Source organism: Talpa occidentalis, unplaced genomic scaffold, assembly GCF_014898055.3.
Source record: "Talpa occidentalis isolate TD23 unplaced genomic scaffold, MPIMG_talOcc4v2.1 talOcc4.11, whole genome shotgun sequence".
Taxonomy (NCBI): Eukaryota; Metazoa; Chordata; class Mammalia; order Eulipotyphla; family Talpidae; genus Talpa; species Talpa occidentalis.
In genome coordinates this window covers 5088125-5108505 of record NW_023601104.1, presented here as the reverse complement: position 1 = coordinate 5108505, position 20381 = coordinate 5088125, and the positions used below count along the sequence as shown (strand labels likewise).

At 40.1% G+C, this 20381-nt stretch overlaps 1 long non-coding RNA gene across 6 annotated transcripts in view; it reads right to left on the bottom strand.

The window, feature by feature from the left end:
- Nucleotides 1–20381, bottom strand: part of LOC119237895 (uncharacterized) — a 138280-nt gene that overhangs the window by 61566 nt on the left and 56333 nt on the right. The window contains exon 5 of one of the 6 annotated variants that reach the window (XR_008553742.1): nucleotides 16064–16142. The exons of the other annotated variants lie outside the window; for them this stretch is intronic. This is a non-coding gene — a long non-coding RNA (uncharacterized LOC119237895). Of the gene's footprint in view, nucleotides 1–16063; nucleotides 16143–20381 lie in introns of those variants that run through there. 6 annotated transcript variants of the gene reach the window in all.

Below are 20381 nucleotides of genomic sequence, written 5' to 3'. Positions count from 1 at the left end.
GGTGAGAGAATTCACCAGAGCCAGAGCCGGGAGCAGAGCAGGCAGACTGATGAAGTACACTGCTGAGGGGAGCAGTGGGCGTGGCAGGAGAGATCTGCGCGCCATGTGGGACCCTTGCCTGGCAGTCAGGGATCGAACCGGCGCTGCAGAGGCTGCGGGCAGCTTCGCAACCCAGTGCTCAACTGCTGCGCCACCGGGGAGGCCCAAAGAGCATTCTTAAGGCTTTCTGAACCACTGAAGGTTAAAGTATTTCGTGTCACTGTTGAGTATTTGATTGTAGTCTAATTCACTATGAAATTATAATCCATTATGATCCAATTATGATGACAAACGAATATTTTACCATTTTGTAACTTAAGTTTACTCTTCCGAGGTACTGTGATGTAAGGGTAATTTACCAAATCCTCAATAACGGACAGTGGTTATGCCTTAGTTATGGCATCATGACCTTATTATCCAGATTTCTTCACTGTGTTGCTCCATCAACCAGGAGAGACTTCCTTGGTCTTCTTCTCCACAGTCATTATTTATTCTTAAAATTAATTATGCCAGATTTAAAGATGCTGTATGTTAAGGAGTTAATTAAATCATTATCTCTAGACCATAAAGGATTGTTTCTTTTCTTCACTCTGAAAACAGATCACTCCTAGGAATTTGTCCATAGGTTTTTAGACCAAATTTGGCATCAAAAGTCTCTGGGCTGATTTTCCCAGACAACAAAGCAACCCCCCAAAACTGACTGCTAGTCCTAAATCAATACGCTTGTCATTCTCTTAGGTTCCACTGGTCCTTCTCTTATTTACCTAACTGTAAGTATCGAAACAATCATGCCCATATGCTACATATATGCAATGTTCTCTGATATTATCTCTTAGATCAGATTTCAAATAAAATTTCTTCTGACTCTTCTATTCTCTATTTAGAAATCTAGTTTCTAAATTACATTCACTGCTCGTTTATAAGCGACAATATCCTAAGTAACCAACATTTTGCTTCTTGTCTTCTTAGCAAAACACTTGGCTAAGAAAATCTTAATTTACACTAGAAACTCTTTTCTAAAAGTGTCAGTTTGAGAAAATTAAATGACGATTTTAAAGTACGCATGTAGACACTCAATAAATATTAAATTACTTATATGCAAGCTATTTGATATCTCTTTTGTTTTTGGTCAATAAAAATTTACGAAACTGCAATACCTTGCACAGAAATCTAGAGGGGAATGACAAGGCACAAACCTTATTGAACTGGCAATGAGATAGAATTAAAAAACACTTGGCTAACAATAAAAAAATACAAAATAATTTATGTTCTGCCTTTTAAATGTGTGGAAAAGACTATATATTGCAGAATGTGGAAGCATGGACAATTTCTTGAGAAACAGTCAAGTATGGGTTTTTGAAGGGAGCTAGATGGGCCTGGGAGAATCTCAAACATAAGGAATAAGAAAGTGGAGGCAGAAGGCAGGAGCACATACAAAAACAGCCCAGATCTTAACCATTCTCAATAAATTTGGGCTATATTAATTTAATTCAACTAAAAAGAAAGAGACATAATTACTGAATTAAGGGGGACTTTGAAAAGATAACTAGTATACCCTCCTGTCTTCCACTATGTCATATCTTAGCCCACTCCCAGGCAAATAATAAGATAGGAGCTATTTTTAAAGACCTAAATAGAGGCAGATTTCACAAGCTTCTTAGGTGACCTGGCCTGTTAACAGTTCTTGCTAAGAAGCAGGCTCGCCTGTGAAGATAATATTATAGTCCTGCTGTCCTCTCTGTTCTTGTCCTGCTGTTTGTGCTATTAAACAGAAATACTGGTTACTCTTCTTTTTGTCAGATGGGCTTTGTTAATTAAGACACTCCTTGGTTTTCTCTCCTTTGACCATTTCTGTATTCCAGCATCCCGTTTCCTTTCCTACATGGCCTTTTCTCATTCATTCTGACTTTGTGGCAACAAGAGGCCATGTCCCCTCCATTCCCTAAGAGCCTAATGCGGACTGATGAGCTTCCGAAGTGAGTTCTACCCTCTCCCCACAGTCACTCAGACCACACTGCACCAGCCCCTGCAGGCACCCAGGAAATGAGCAGGTGAAGAGGGTAGTCTGGTTTCCAGCAAAGGCTATGAAGTGAATAGATTATAGCTGCATCTCATTAACAGCCTTTGGAACATCTAGCAAACCACATCACTGTGATCTGAGAGATGAGGGTTACAGAGAAAATGAGAACTGTGAAAGGGAAGAGAATTGCCTTCCGTTCCTGTTTCTGTGCTTTGCATCTAGGCCACAGGATTGTTAATTTTCTACTCTAATTGGAAACATTCATTTTCATTAAGTTGTATAATGGGAGGGAAGGTCCGCTTGCATTAGTGATGACCACTGGTTTCTTATCCTAAAGAAACTATATTCTTCATAGCGTTCCCCAGCTCAGGGTTGTGACAATGGTTTTCTCTTGCCTGTAGCACCAACTTGGAATTCCTCTGCCTGATTTTTCAAGGGATCCAATAACCTGGCCCAGTTTGGCCCATATTTTTTATAATCCTCTGGAGTGTTTCCTTTGCTCTACCTGAGAGATCGGCTTGTCTACTCTAGCATAAGACGCTACTGTCCCTCCTACTATCCTTCACTAACATGATATGGCAAGTTATTCTTCTTGTCTTCTACAAAATCCAGTGAAGTTTTCTAGGTCCACTTCAGTTTTCTCTTGGAATTATAGATTCTCAAATTCAAGAAGGGATCTTTGAGGTTATCCAATTCTGCACCGAGCTTGTAACAGATACTGTAAATATTTGTGACTGAGTATATGCTAACTTTCTCCGGGAAACCCATGCTGGGATTGTTTTGATCATACCTATTTGAAATCTATCACCATGAGTCAGAACTAAAAGCTAAATAGACTCTCTTGAAAAACATACCCTGAAAAACTTCGGTTCCCCTTTTCAAAGATCTGGGAACAGCACTTTGATGGCGGGTGTTGCGTGTAATCTTTGTAATCACGAAAATGTACAACAGTGGTTTCAAATGATTAGTATGGACCATTGAGGATGCCTTGGCTCAATAAGGTCTTCAAAAACAGCTTCAGAATTTTAGACCAGGGAAGTATCTGTTAAGCGCACTCACTCCTAGCCCAGAGTCAATGCTCAGCTTTTCTGAAAGTCCTCCACAGAGGAGATAATACTAAGGAATGGGTACTGAAGGGAGGAGAAGGACATGTGGTTGGGAAGAAGGGTTAACTCCTGGGATTTAGGGACCTGAGCCATAGTGATGCTCTTCTCTTGAGGTTTAGTGTTGGGAAAACGGTGTCCTAGGGAAGAAGTGGCCCAGGGAAGGGTCAGAATAGGCAATTTGCCTGCCCTACTTTATCGAGAGCGCTTCCTGAAACATGCACTAGGCAGCTCCACGAGTTCTGAGCAAGACAGATGCCCCAGTTCATGTTTAGTTTCTCACATTCTAAAGCCAGTGACGCTTAATGGTCCGACTTTGCCCTTGAGAAAAGATTCTGCATTGCAAGCTCTGCCTGAGAAGAGCTCTGTTCCCGAGAAGCCAGAAGATCAACGGGTGTCAATGTTGGTTCCTTGAGAGAGGTCACTTTGCTTGGTGAGAGACTGTAAGTAAAAATAGCAGCCCCAGTGTAGCCTCTTGGGCAAATGACTTATTCATGGGTTCTAAATTATTGAGGTCATTGAAAAGACTGCTATATTTGATCTTTGAGAGAGGGGTGAACTGGGCTTGCAGAAAGGCTGTGTCTTCATAGGGCAAAAGGTAGACACTGCAAAGAATGACTGAAAGGAAAGGTAGGTGCCTGCATCCTGTGGTGGGCACACGCTCAGAAGCTTGTCGGGAGACGTCTGCCTCACGTGCACTGAGTGTGAGGAAGGCCCTTGTGCAGGCTGGGTTTGTACTGCAGGCAGGCGCTTTAGCCAGACTATTCCACAGGTATTTGGGAAGAGCCTCTACCACAAAATACTGTCCTCTCCCACTTTCCAGAGCTTGAAGGCTTTGTTTTTCTCTGAAATGCAAATGTTCCCTGGGGAACTTCACACATTGATAGTTAATCAACTGCCACCTCAATTTTTTGGTGAACACCTTTGCAAGCGAATGAACCAATAGTTGATTAAATGCAAAAATGAGATGCAGAATAGTTTTTGGGGTGAGGGTATGGGAGGAGGGTTGAATTGGATAAAGGATCTGGGATGTAAACATAAAAGTGAGACCCTGAGAAAGGAGGGAGAAATTGACAAAGGCAAACTTAGGTTTGAAAACACAATATCTCTTCTACACTGTCCCTGAGCTCCTTTAGGAAAGTTAAGGGTGATTTTCTCTTTTAACAATTCTTCATCCCCTAACCATCCAAAAACAAACAAATAAATAAGTAAACAAAGATGTTTAAAAAAAAATCCACTAATTCTTCATCCCCTTTTAGCAACTTCTCACCCAGAGGTGATCAATAGATATTTATAGATAGACTAAATTTGTTCAGCCCTGTGCATAGATTTATTGGTTCTTTCATTTGATATACTTATAACCCTTCTTTCTTGGAATTCTCTATCCATTTTTTTTGACTTCCCAGTATCTGAATTTCATTTGTAAACTTGGGAAATCTCCAAATTTTTGAGGCAAAATTTACTTCCCACTATAGGAGCTCCCTTGCAGTTATGAGATGAGCTTAACCTACCCACCTCAGATAGGAAGCCCCACCTACCATGGACAAGCAATCAGAAGTTGGTGGTCCAGTAGCATCCCTTCTGGGAAGAACGGGGGCAGCTACCTCCAATTTCTAATGGCAACACCTGGGGTCCAGGATTGAGGTCTTGGCAAAATGCAGTGTCTGTGGTGCCTGCCCTTCAGGCCTGTGGTATCTTCATGGGTCCTGCATTGTAGCCTGCCCTTCTATGCTTCCTAGTCATTCTATGAACTAGCCAATATCCTCCTAATAAATGCAATTTTGCTTAAATTGACAAGGGTTGGTATTTGATCTGTGCAACTTAAGAGTTCTGACTTTTTAAAATTTAATATATACAATTATTTCAAGTGCTAGCATTTTACAAATATTAACTAAGTCTCTGCAGTAGGAACTATCTTTATCCCCATTTATAAGGAAACCAAGATACAGAAAGGATAACCTGCTTATACCACCAGGCCAGTGGTGGAGCTGGGATGCAACCACTGCCTCTTCACCATCAAGTTCCACTGATTTCCAGGCAGATTTTCCCCTGGATCCTTCCCTTGCAATCCTTCCACTACCCCTATTTGCCTTTATACATGGGCATTCCCCTCTTGTAATGAATTATAAGGGCCTGTGACACAGACCTGCCTGGTTACTTTACCAATTGACAAACATGTCATTAAAAAAAAAAAAAAAAGGTAGGTGTTTCCTCCTGAGACCTAAAAACACTTCACTGCAATTGTCAGAAACAATTTCTTCTGAAAAAATCTTAGTGTTTGCTTAACTAAACAGCTGTGGGAATGCCTAGTACTTTTTAGACATAAGGAGGAAATATTACTGTTAGGGAACAGCAAGACCCAAATAAATAGTGATATTAGTTCACTCTAACATAGGACACCCTTCCCTGGTTGCAAAAGTTGGTGTTGAAATTTTGAATAAAGTAGGTTATTTCTATGTAGGATCAATATCAGTGCTGGTTCTGACAGTTTTTATGGTTTCTGTTTCTCACTGAAACCCCCTTCACTCCTGGATGCCTCATATCATTGGTCAGCTGTCAAGGGTTGTTTTTAAAGTTTGTCTTTGTCTCACCCTATATAAACAGTAGATCTTAAAAGTTCTTTATATGTTAATTTGCTTTTGATTCTGAGCAAAGAACTAACTGGCATCCGAGAGCACACATAGCCTTTCACTGGACAGGGAACCAAGCAAGAAGTGTGGTCCCAAAGACTTGCCAGTGCTCTGCTGTCATTTATTCCTTCCTTATCATTTATTCCTTCCTTATGACCCCAATAGGAGGGATTCCTTCTATTCCAGATCTTCAGAAGCCTCAGTTCCCTCTGTTGGCTCTTGCTAAGTGTCCATCAACCCCTTTGAAGGGGAAACAAACAACCCAATTACATTCCATTTAGGTCACACATACACTTAAGAGAATTGTCAGAGGTTCCAGTATGTGAAGAGATTTGCCATAAATGGAAAACAACAGTTGAGGACTGGAAGAAAGAACAGTGGTCATACACATCAGTAGTGGGGATCTGGATAACAAGTGGGAAGGAATTCTTGGATGGTGAGAGTAGAAAGGTATAAATATACCAAGGGAGACCACAAATTCTTCTTGGTTTTCTTTTTTGTTTGTTTGTTTTAAGGCAACTGGCAGTTTAAAATGAAGGAGTATCAATGCCTCAAAGCAGGAGTGTAGTTATCCATTATGCCACTATGTGGGTATTGATGATACAGGGAATCCCAAGAAGACCAGGAAGGAAGATGAGAAAGAGAAAAAAATGGAATTAGGCATATCGATAATGCTATACTCTTCATATTTTCCAAGGACTTTTAAAGTGCATGTTTGAACTAAGAAAAGCTACTCATAATGGGTAGCCAATGTACAGATGAACTAAGATTATATTGATAGAGTCAAGTATTCTGCAAAGTGAGGAGTACATGCTTTGACCCTAAGGATGATGGTATCCAACAGGACAGGACTCTAGGTGGAATTGTCAGGAGTCTCCATCCATCTCTCCCAAGTGTTTTTCCCACTTTTTTCAAACCTCTCCTCTTTATGCCCTAACTCAAACCCCATTTCTTCCAAGTTATCAATGATGACTCTGGCTTTGCTGATCAAACTTAACCTATGAAATCCTACTAAATTAGAGTCTATGCCACTCACTTTAAAAAAACAGATACTTATAGGTGAAGGTGGTCAAAAATATGCAAATTCCAGTTATAAAGTGAATAAGTTCTGGGAATATTGTCCGCCACCCCTTCACTCCTGGATGCCTCATATCATTGGGCAGCTGTCAAGGGCATTTTAAAAGTTTGTCTTTGTCTCACCCTATATAAAAAGTAGATCTTAAAAGTTCTCTACATAGGAAAAGTTTTTTGTGTATGCTAGTGATGGATGTTACTAGACTTATTATGGAGATCATTTCACAATACATATAAATACTGAATCCTTATGCTGTATACTGAAAACTAACACACTGTTTTATATCAATTATAGCTTATTTTTTTAATACCCAAATACTTAATAACATGCATTGGATTGTTTGTCCTTGTTTCCTGTGATTGGTCTTATTTCTCAATCAGGAGTTGAGCTTCCCAAGAGACCCATTTATCTCACGCTTTTATATCTTAGGCATTTTTATGTCTCATTGACAATAGAGTAGAAAGTAAGTTTAGCTGCAGGTAACTGAAAATTTCAACTCACATGGCATAAGCAAGAGGGATATTAATTCACCTCAAATAACAAGATCAATAACAGGATGTGCTCAAATTTGGTATGTTGGGGCCCCAGCTTCACCTCTCTCTTTGCTGGTCATGGCTCAACCTTTTTACTACCTTTTATGAGTTTGCCATCTTCAGGCTGGTAGGGAAATGTCTATGCCCATTCTTGAGCTCTTCAGAGATGACAATGTCTGATGAGAGAAAAGGGACCAGCTTTCCTGAGCTTCTTCTCAAGAATGGAAGAAACTTCTTCCATAACGTCCCAGCAGACATTACCTCCCACCTTATCCAGAATCTAGTTATATGACTTTCTACAACCATGTAAAGAGACTGGTATTACAATGCTGGGCTTCAAACTGTCCCCAGAGGAGGATCATCTTCCTTCAAGTCATACATGGTGATGATGAAAGTGGTGAGATACTTGAACACACCCACAGAAAGGAAGAAAGGAGAAAGAACATTGAATAGAAAATCATTGCTATACTGGAGTTGCCTTGTGAAGGCTTTTAAGAGCCAAAAGACTCAGGGATTTTGAACATTGGAGGTTAAACACAGCCATTATAAAAAACTAAATTATGTATGATTACAACTAAAGAGTATTAAAGCAAAGGTAACAAATGCTCAAAAGTCATCAATTTCCAATTATTTTTACTACTCAAACAATTATCTTGCTTTTGATGTTACTTAGTACAGTTGTATGTATTGTGGTGGAAATAGCATATAAAGGTGAACCACTGAGCATCTCTGTCCATCTCTGATTCAGTGATATCACACTAGCCATTTGAAAAGGGAAAAATACTTGCACCATGAAAATACTAAAAATGGAGCTACCATATGACCCAGTGATTTCACTCCTACGGATATATACCCAGAGGACACAAAAACATTAATTCAAAAGAAACCTGTATCCTATGTTTATTGCAGCACTATTTATAAGGTAAGTATTGGAAACAATCCAAATGCCCCAAAATAGATGAAGAAGATGTTGTATATAGACACAAGGATCAAGAAGATATGGTATATAGACACAATGGAATACTATTCAGCAATCAAAAAGGATAAACTATTTCCATTCACTGCAACATGGATGGAGCTAGAAGGGATTATGCTCAGTGAAATAAGTCAAAAGGAAAAAAAAATATTGGATGGTTTCACTTATAGGAGGAATATAGAGGAACCAAATAAGGCATTAGGGTTAAAAATTACAATAAAAAATAACAAAACAAAACAAAAATAAACAGACAACTATAAATCAGAGACATTCTGAAGGAGAGGGGTCAAAACAAGGGCAGGAAGAATATAAGGGACTGTGGAAATGGTGCAAGGGTGAACTGGTGGTGGAAATTCTATGGAGACTACATCTGAGAAAAGAAAGCAAACATTATAAAGAAAAAGAAAAACAATGTAAACTATATATACATAAATTAATTAAAAAATAGTTAAATGATACAATCAGGGCTTGATTTATTGTCTGCTGATTGTTTAGGATAAGAAAGTCATGGAGAAATGTTGCTAATGCAGATTAAACTTAAATATTATATAATCACACATAATTTAGTTAAACTTGAAATGTGTGTTGTGTCTCTGGATGTTTTGTTGTGAATAGGACAAAAAGTGAAAAGAATTATTCCAGCTTTCAAAAGCCATTCTTTGTACAGGCAAAGTCATTCACATCATTGACAGATGAGAGGCATTTTGACATATATTTTTCTTGTTTTTCTTTCCTATTACTCATTAACATAAATGAAAATATCAGCCAACATTCAGATAGACTTACATGCAACCATTGAATGGCAATGGATGTAAGAGTTCAGGAAAAACTCAACAAAAGTATTCTAGGGTAATGAGCTTTATGGAATTTACAATAAAAAGTACTGTACACATTACTATTTAAGTTTTTTTTAAGATTTATTTATTTATTTATTTTATACAAGAACCAGGGAACAGGCCAGATGCATGGGAGGGTGAGAGGATTCACCAGAGACAGAGCAGGGAACAGAACAGGCAGACTGACGAAATACACTGCTGAGGGCAGCAGCAGGCGAGACAGGAGAGGTCTGCCGCGCCATGTGGGACCCTCACCCGGTGGCCGGGGATCGAACTGGCACTGCAGAGGCTGCGGGCAGCTTCACAGCATGGCACTCAACCACCTGCACCACCAGGGGAGGCCTACTGTTTAAGTTTTATGCCACTCATCCTTTATATTAGAAAAAATTATAACAGCACATATAAGTACTATCAAATACAGTACATGTGCTATATGTAGCACCCGCAGAGAGATCATTCCTAAACATTTATCAGCACAATGTTGGGATTGCCAATATATTTATTACAACCAACTTAAATATATTTTATTCAAGTGCCACACAGCAAAATTACTGATGTGATTTTAGATTTCCCAAGTTAAAAGTAGATTCAAAATGGTTCACTAAGTTGCTTGGGGGTGTAGGAATCTAAAGGGACCTCACTTTGCTTTGGTTTAAGTTGCCAGAGAGTTCAGCAAACCTCTAGCAAGTTGCTATTAAGTCTTAGTTTGAATCAATTCAAGCTCTTGATAATAAGTCATATTGATATAGAGATTTACCATAATCACACAATTCAGGAGGTTGCTCAGCTCCAAGCTGATCCCAAGGGGAAAGAGGAAGTTCACTCAGAACTTTTCAACTTGCTTTTTCCTAGAGAATAGATTAGCATTCACCTGCAATTCTATGCCTTATCATGTTACTCTGTGGTGAGAGAAGAGTCTGGAACACCTGGCAATGCATGTTAAAATTTGACTCTCTCCCCCAGGCTGGATATGATCTGGAGATGTATCACTTTTGAGGAAGTCATGCTCGGGGCTTTATTTCTGAGTGATGGTTTCTCTTCTCAGCAAGGATGATACATGTTGAATTTAAGAACGAAGGAAACCCCATCAGTATTGTTTTCTCCTTAACCATATATTTCTTTATTGCTTATCTCAGCAGTGCTTCTCAAAGAGTTCCAACATGGGTAAACAAATTGTCACACCTTATGTAAGGCAGTTATTATTATTATTAATATAAGAACAATGCCAGTGATTTATTGGTGGTCTGCTATGTGTCAGGGACTAGACCAAATATTAATCTGTATCTTTTTTAATCCTGAGAATATCTACTCAGGTAGAGATAGTCATTTTCTTCTCACAAATAAGGAAACTGAAGCCCAAAGAGATTGAATAAGTTTACTCTGGTTTTAACTAGACTCTGTCTGACTCCCAAGTTCTTATTTTTCTTTCTTTTTTTCCAGATTTATTTTTATTTATTTACGCATACAAGAACTGAGGTACAGGCCAGAGGTGTGGGGGGTGACAGGATTCACCAGAGACAGAGCGGGGAACAGAACAGGCAGACTGACTGAAATACACTGCTGAGGGGAGCAGCGGGTGAGACAGGAGAGGTCTGCTGCGCCATGTGGGTCAGCTCCCTGGCCAGGGCTCTAACTCTTCCTGCAGTGGTTGGCGATAGCTTGATCATGCAAAGACTTAACTCCTTACATCACCAGGGAGGCCCCCAAAGCTCCTATTTTTCCACTATCAAGATATTTGTCCTCCTTTCCTGACTCATTAGGACTAAATCCTATTGGAGAAACATAATGAATGATGATATATTTCAAAAGTTGAATTTGGGTAATATCAACCAATAATCCAGCTGGGATATTCTTTAAGCTTGACCATTTGCTAGTGGGTTTATTCCTGATAAAGGTCTTTTAATGCATTTCTTGATATTAAAAAAAACTTTTCAATTGGAGCCAGGGCAATCAATGCTCAGAGACACTTCCTGAAAATCTAGTAATTATCCGAGCACACTGGGGCACAGACTCCTCTGTTTCATTCGTTTCATGAAGCCCTCGGTATTTGGATCTCAGAAAGCTGGCTGACTTCAGGCTCTTGAAATACACCTCACGGAGTCCTCTCAGGTGTCACTGTGTAGGTGGCATGCAATCAATGTCCAGCAATACCAGACAGAATTGTGTCCATCCTGATGTGGCTATAGCTTGTTTTTCTGGTGGAATCCCAGCCCCGGGGTCAGAAGAGGGAAGCAATCTGTGTAAGGCAAGGATCTAACAGTCTTTCAACGAAATGACCCTTGACTGTTACAGAATACCTTCATGCGATCAGAAGAAATAAAAAAAGCCCAAGCATAAGCATAGAATCATGTCAGTTCCTGGCATGCACAACTAAGTGGCATTATGCCTAGAGAGAAAAGAGCTATTGCTGGCATCCTTTCACTTCCATGATTGCTTCTAAAGATCGGAATCAAAAACAGATGGAGACGCATTACAGCATAACCACTGAGACGCCCCATGTCATTACAAGACTAGGCTTGGCCAAGATGTTAAGCTCAACACAGTCCTCAGACATGCAACGAGGTTCTGCCTCACCCAAGAGGATGTTCTCCAGAGAATATCTGAAATGAGCAATGGAGCAGTCATGAAATGAAGCACCATTAAAGGCAACAAAGTCTATGGCAGTGTGTTAAAAATCTCTCTTTTATACCTATTTATAGAATTATGATAAATATCTACCCCTGATGTATTTTAATTTACAAGTTTATCATTAAATTTGTGTAACAGCAAAGGAGGCCATTTGTTATATACTTATGTTGAACACGTGCATTCAAGATCTTCTCAACAAAACCTTGAAGCTACAGATTGAGTATATGTGATGTATTGAAAATATAAACCATATACTCATTGTCAAACTAGTAAGAAAATCACAAATAGATTGTGTCATGAGAAAAATTTTAAAAATTTCAAGGAAATTATTTAATATCCATCTCCCCTGACAATCTCTACCCTTCTGAGTCCTAATTATGAGAAAGAGGGGAGACATTTAGAGAACAAAATCACCTGGGTGACATAAATGGTGCTCTTATTAGTATTTCTCATCCAGCCCACCTTGGCTTCTTTTAGGGACTCTCACCCTGGAGTGACATGATCTTGATCTGACCCTTTGTTTTTACTCCCAGAGCAATGGACCTTGGAGAGATTGGGGGTGGCTAGCACGTGTCTTTCCTTTTAAAGTGCGAGAGGGTGTGTTGTGAACGTGCCGGGAAGCAAAACCTACAACAGAGGAGCTTTCAAGCAAAGTCTTTAGGGAAGGGTTATAGAGAAGTTAAAGAGTCTGAAAAGTTGTTCTCTAAATGTTTTCATTACTGTGTACAGTTTAGAAAGTAGTCCTGACCTCCGGCAGGAAGGACGCCATTTTTTTGAAAATCACTATGTCAAGACATGGGTCTAGACACACAATGTCACACAGGACTTGAGTTTCTGAGTTACTGGGTCTTCTTTTCCCTCTTTGCCTTCCTTCCTTTGTTTCTTCCTTCCTCCTTCCCTCCTCCCTTTCTCCATCAACAGAGCGCAGCAGGGAGCACCTGTTTCTTCTCCACTATTTGATGCTCTCACAGCTGTTATAGAGGGGAGAAATCCCTATGTATCCTATCTTTGTGCTGACAGATTTCCTCTTCACACGGAGACATGGCAGAAAGGGAAATTTATCATTAAATTCATGAATCTGCCGCGTCAGAGTCTCACATTCACATCCTCTTCCAAGGTCTTAGGAGGGTCCTTAATGTAATTCCGATGCTATGTATTTCATAAATTTTGCAATGAAAGATATTTTGGCATGCTCTTACTAAAAGAGATCCCCTTTCCAATATAGTAAGATTCCCATTCCATTAGGATCTCCAGAATTAGCAATTTGAAATGCAGCATATCCATTAAACTTGAATTTCAGATAAATAATTTTTTTAGTTATTCTAAATATTGCATGGGACATACTTATACTGAAAAAAATATTTGTTTTAACATGAAAATTTGCCTCACAGCAGCCCTGCATCCCTCAAAACTTTGTTATTTCCTTGTTTGGACACAAAATGGCAAAGTAAGCCTTCCAGTTCCTGATTCGGATAAATAGAGCTTTGGGTTTATATTGTAAACTCTTCTCAAACTATAATTTGAGACTTTCAAAGTCAGTCCTGACTGCTCTTATGCAACCTTATTTTCTGGCACTTTTTTTTTTTTTTGCTACAGAAACACAAATCAAAATAATTTCCCAACTTTGTGGGAAAATGAGAAACTTTGTTTGTTCTCTAGTGAGAGACAAGAGAACTGTGAAATGTGACTGCTGTGCTTTGCTTGAATCCAGCATGGACCCTGTGTTTGGCTCCAGAAGGTGCCCACAGAGCAGCAACTTAGTGGGGGAGAAGAGGATGGTGGTGATAGGAAATAGAAGAACAGTGTTTCCCAAGTGTTTTGAACCCTGACCTACAGTGAGAAGTACATTTTTGATGATGATTCAAAACACACCTCCTCATAGATGTGACAACCACAAGTTTCATGAAATAGCCACCATTACTCCCCGTACAGTTACTATGTGCAATGTTCACTGATATTTCTACTCATCTATTTCACTTTTTTTAAGGAAGAACTGATTGCATTCAATTGATTTCATAACCAACTACTAGATCAAGATCTGTAAAAGCTACTGTTTACTAGAAGAACTTAAAAGACACTTAACCAAAGAGGAATTGCAAATGGCCAACAGGCATATGAAAAAATGCTCAGCATCCCTCATAATCAGGGAAATGCACATCAAAACCACAATGAGATACCAACTTGCACCAGTAAGAATGGGACATATTAAAAAAACTAACACAAATGTTGGCAAAGATGTGTTGAAAAAGGAACTCTGCTGCACTGCTGGTGGGAACACAAAGTTGTCCAACCACTATGGAAAGCTGTGTGGAGGTTCCTCAGTCTACTAAAAATGGAGCAACCATATGACCCAATAATCCTACTACTAGGGATCTACCCAAAGGACACAAAAACACCAATTCAAAAGAATACCTGTACCCCTATGTTTACTGCAGCACTATTTATAATAGATAAGACTTGGAAACAACCCGAATACCTAAAAATAGACGACTGGATCAAGAAGTTATGATATATAGACACAATGGAATACTATTCAGCAATCAAAAAAGATAAACAATTGCTTTAAGTAGCACTGCTCTTAGGCAGGAAGTTTATATATATATATATATATATATATATATATTTTAAACTAATGCCATTAGATAAACTAATGCCATTCACAGCAACATGGATGGCGCTAGAAGGGATTATTCTCAGTGAAATAAGTCAAAAGGAAAAAAAATTGATGGTTTCACTTATAGGAGGAATATACAAGGTATTAGGGAAAAATAATAACAATTAAAAACACAACACAAAAAAACAATAAACAACAACAAAAAACAAACAGACCAACTATAAATCAGAGACATTTTGCAGCGGAGGGAGAGGGATCAAAACAAGGGGAGGGAGAGAGATCAAAACAAGGGCAGGAAGAGCACAAGGGACTGTGATGATGGTGCACGGGTGAACTGTGGGTGGAAATTCTATGGGGACTACACCTGAGAAAAGAAAGCAAACATTGTAAAAAAAAAAATGAACAATGATGTAATATATATATATATAAACTGTATATATATATGTTATATTTATATATAAACTATATATAAACTATATATATATATATATATATATATATATATAAACTTCCTGCCTAAGAGCAGTGCTACTTAAAGCAATTGTTTGGGGGACTGGCTGTGGTAGCCTGCAACAGAAAAGGAGTTGATATTACACTGTGAATCAATGAGCTGCTACCTTCATGGAGAAAATCTTGCTTTGAATCTACAGATGAACAGCATGCTTAGCCACAGTGGATTCATGTTGTGATGTGAGTTTCTTCTCCTGTCTCACTGGACAACAAACACTTGACAGGTGAGCACTATTTCTCAGGCAACCCTTTAAGAAGTAGTGGAGCTAGAGTGTGCCCCACAAGAGATGAGATAAACCCATGAAGGAGGGTACAAAGGGACATGGAGGGGTGCAGTCTAGAGGGAAAGGTAGAGCAAATGGTGAGCGCCACATAGCATATCCATGAGTACACTTTACTAGGACCCAGAGGTCTGCTTGGAGAACGTACAGAAACTTTTTCAGAGATACCACCCACTGGAGGAGGAAATCTCTTTCAGAAAACTGACTCAACAATAGAAATTTAATTGCTGCCTAGAACAGTACCCAAAACATTAATAAATGTTCAATGTATCCAAGTTTTAAATGTTTGCCAAACATTGAGAAACTGAATCTCTTTCAACTGTGGGCTTGTTGACAAATTCTCCTCCCACATGTGTGAGACAAAGGGTCAGACACCTGTGTTTGGATGTCTCCCACTGTCTGTACAGGCTGCGGAGATGCAACTTGGGGCATCTTTCCCCAAATTCATTTTTAGAGATATCATGTTGGTACCGTGATGGGGCTATTTAGCACAACAATCACCTAGTAGGTGCAAATAATTAGCACAATAATGAGCTAGAAGGTACAAAATGGAACTTTTCCTTTGGAGAGCCGGCTCACCAGTGTCCACTATATGCCACCGTCATGTTAGGTAATATGGAAAACCCGTCATATTTCCTCTCTAGCAAGAAATTTCAATCTCACTTAGGGAAAATGACACACATGAAGAATCAAGAAGAATCAGGGAACAGCTGTGCAGAGCCGGTGCATCTGTGGTCAGACAAGGCTGCGGGCTGTACGGGCTGGAGCACCAGTGGGCCGGCGGGAGGTGGATCCCACTGAGATCAGCGGGTGGAGAGGGTCTCTGTGGCTGCAGAGGACAATCCCAGTGGAGGAACAGCGAGGACCCAGGGTTGGTCATAAGCTCGGGAAATGTAGCTGGAGTGGAGTGAGAAGAGTAAGAGATTGTCTTAGCTGGCAAGAGTTGCTTTTGATCATTTTATTTATAAATATGTTTGGGAAACTGGATCACATTTTTTAAGTAAAGACTCCACAAATTACAGAACTCCTGCCATTTATTTAAGGTCAAGTATTTAAAGGGTAAAAATATCTTCCTCAATTTTTGAGATTGAGGTTTTTTTTGCTGGAACAAATTTTCCTTGAAACCATGCACATCTCCACCAATCCTCCCCATCACATATCCAGCCTGCTGGGTGCTGTGGCAAGGTAAGGACTTTCCCCTATCTTGGGCCTCAGTTTCCTTATATGTGAGATGAAATGGTCCCAGTTGATGGTGTCTGAGGCCCTTCACAGCTCAGATAAAATGTATGTTTTTAACTGGTTGGACATCAGAACTGTATTTTTCATGAAGTCTAGGAAGCCTAGGAAAACACCATGCTGAAATGTTCCTTCCTATAGTGAAATGACTCTCAGGGATTCCAAATTGCGATTAAAAGGTAAAATAAAATGACTCTTGGTCATTTTTTTCCCCTTTAGCCAGAAAGAGATTTGGTGTCTGAGGCTGGCAAGGGGTCTCAAGGGTTTTCCCCATGAGCACCATTAGGTAAACCCAGTGGCCATGTGACGGGGAAACAAGGTCACTATTTTTAAATCAACAGGAAAAGAGCAGAGTTGCGAGACAGAAAGATGATTTATCCTGTGGCCAGAGAGCACAAAATTGACTGGAGAAACTAATCAAATCAGACTTAATAAAGCTGATGCTGCTTTATATACCCTGTGCCCAGAAGCCTCGTCAGAGCTGGATCCTGACTTAGGATACACGCTGACTCCTTTGCCTCTTCCAGATGCAAGCATTTAAGCTACTGGAATTTTAAAAAATCATTTTTAAATATAATACAAGACTTTTGATGATGCTAAGTCGTGGCAAAAGTATGATACCTATTGAAAGGACCTGCTCCCAGGCACCCAGGGAATGCCCAAGTAGTAGTGGGTTCTGGGCTCTCCAGCCCCTTTTTTCTCTCTCCCTCTTTGCCTACCCCACATCCATACAGGCAAAAACAGCTGCCGTTAGGTTGGCTCCTTCAACCCACCCATCTCAAGCCACCAGGAAGCCTCAGGACAGCAGGAAGCTGGCCTGATGTGCTTTCCCCATTCAGCATAGTCCAGCTGTGACTCAGAAGTGCTGCAGGCAGCCATGCTGGCATCTGGCTCAGAGAAAGAGGCAAGGCTCTTTTGAATCCAGAGTTGCCCAGCCCAGCTGGCTGTGGCCATGCAGAAAACAAGAGTTAGGGTTGAGTTACCCCAGAGGGCAACTAGACCTTTGTTTTGACATGAACCTCTTAATCTTTTCAGTGGGAGAATGAAGAATGAAAGATCTGGGGCTCAGGATGGTTCAATTCACCATAGATTTAATGGGTTCCCGAATCAAGGGCAGAAAGGTGAGTACTGTGGGCCAAGGGGAATAAGGACATAGAAGACTTCACCATCCGATGTGTGAGATTTTCCATGAACAAATACTTAGAGTGGAACAGGATAGCTTGTAATATTAATGGATGCACAGGAGCCTTTAGGAGGAATCTATAGGAGCTTAGAGGAGGAATCTTAGACCAAAAGGAATTGTCATGTGAGCAGCATTGTGAAGTGCAAGGAAGAGTCAGGTAAAGCAAGTTAGAAAAACAATCAGGGAGAGAGAAGTGCACAAGCATTAACAGCACAGAACCATGGGGTGGGGTGACCAGGGGCATGACAAGGAAGGATGAAAAGTGAAAGACAGGACTTAGGAGACACACAGCTAGAGAGCGGGACTGGAAGTGCCCGCAATAATGTGAAAGAGTGAAGAGAGCAGGCTCACCCCCTCCCCACATAGCCAAGAAAATAATACACAGGTGAAAACAACAATCCCAGAAGGATGACTGGATGATCATTATTGTTGCAAGGAAAGTATCATGGCTGGAGGTGCAGGTAAAATTGCAATATGATTTTGCTTGGAATGCTACTGGAGCAACATAGCCCAAGCGGGAGTGAGACAGCTGCAATATAGAACCTTTTTTTGCTGTTGACTGAAGGGCCATGGCAACATTAGCAACTCTAGAACTCAGGATGTCCTGAGCAAACTCCATACAGGCTTTGTGGACTCCACCCCGACTCTATCAAGACACTGGGAACTCTACTAAACATAGAGCTTCCATATGATCCAGCAATTCCACTCCTAGGGATTTACCCAAAGGACACAGAAACATCAATTCCAAAGAACACCTGCACCCCTATGTTTATAGCAGCACTATTTACAATAGCTAAGCTTTGGAAACAACCCAAATGCCCCAAAACAGATGACTGGATCAAGAAGATGTGGTACATATACACCATGGAATATTACTCAGCATTCAAAAAAGATAAACACATGCAATTTGCAGCAACATGGATGGCGCTGGAAGGGATCATGCTCAGCGAAATAAGCCAGAAAGAAAAAGAAAAATACCGGATGGTCTCACTCATAGCAGGAATCTAGAAAACTTAAATAAGGGACCAGGAAAATGAATATAAAGTAAAGTGAAAATCAAAATCAACAAAAAACTATGAACCAGAGACACTTTTTGGGGGTGGGGGGCGGGAGTGGAGGGATTGGGGTCAGAATGGGGGGGTTGCAATTGTATGGGGACTATAAAAATAAAATTTATTATTTAAAAAAAAAAGGACACTGGGAACTACAAATCCCATGATCACCAAAAGGAAGGTTGCGCGGACCTGAGGGTAGAGTTAAGCAACTAGGTTCTCCGTTTGAGTATTTAACTGGCCATGTGGCAGGGGGTCATCCTCTTGGCCACGCTGCGTGCTTGGTTTTTCACCAGCTGGGCGGGTCATTGGGATTCCAATGACCTGAATGGGTAGGACAGGTATCTCCCTCTTTTTCTCCCTGAGTTATTCATTTCCCCTTTCCTTGTAAATAAACCTTTTATCAACCTTTTGTGTATGTCTGCAGTTTAGCATTAATAAGCCCCCTTTAAGTGCGTGGGTGAGGACCCAGTCGGGCAACCCATTTTATATTGGGGTTGCTCTGTAACAGAACTTTGGGGCTACACTAGAGGGGTTGATGCACATGACTGGTGTGGAAAATGGGCTTACCCCAGAGAATACTAGATTCAGGGGAGTAAAGATCAGCAGCAGAACACCTTGGGAGCAGATAAGACACAGGCAAGGGCATAACCCCAACCAAGGTATCAGGACTAGAGAGTGAAACACCACACTCCCCTGCCATTAGGGGTGCTTGAGGCCATTGGGCGGTACTTGCAACTGCTGGTGTAGCACTCATCTAAGGTGGGGTCTGTCAGCTCAGCCTGCAGCCCCCAGACATAAGCAAGTGGAGCTCTAGCTGGTGGGGAAATTCTGATTAGATGAAGCTGATGTGAATGAGAAGAGGTCCACCAGTGGCCCTACACATATAAAGATCCTCCCTATCACTGGCTTTCACACTTGTTCCAACTCCACTTAGTGTCATATGTAAATAACATGCAAGGAGAAAACAATCCCATTTACATCAACATTAAAAAGAATAAAATGCCTAGGAAAAAAATTAACAAAGGAGGTAAAAGATCTACATGACAAGAATTATAAAACAGTGGTGAAAAATACAGGAGGCACAAAGAGATGGAAGAATCCCATGCTCATGGATAGGGAGAATTATATAATAAAATGAACATCCTACCAAAAGCAATGTACAGATTCAACACAATATTTTGCAAAGAAATAAAACAAAAAGTACTAACTTATATTGAACCATAGAAAACCCTGAATAACTAAAGCAATTTTGAGAAAAAAGAAAAATGGAGGCATCAGTTGACCTGACTTCAAATTATATTATAAAAACTACAGTCATTAAAATAGTATGGTATTGGAACACATTGATAAATACAATAGAATCAAGAGCCTACAAATAAATCCACACATACATTGATACCTAATTTATGATAAAGGAGCCATGATAATACAATGGAGAAATGAAAATCTTTTTTAAAAACGATGTTGGGAAAACTGGATAGCCACATGTAAAAAAATGAAACTGGATCACTCTCTAGCTCCATACACAAAAATATATTCAAAATGGATTAAATACCTGGATGGATGATACAAACCACAAAATACATAGATAAAACATAGTGATAAGTCCATGATATCAGCATTAGAGATGTCTTTCAGGACTTGACCCAAATCACAAGGGAA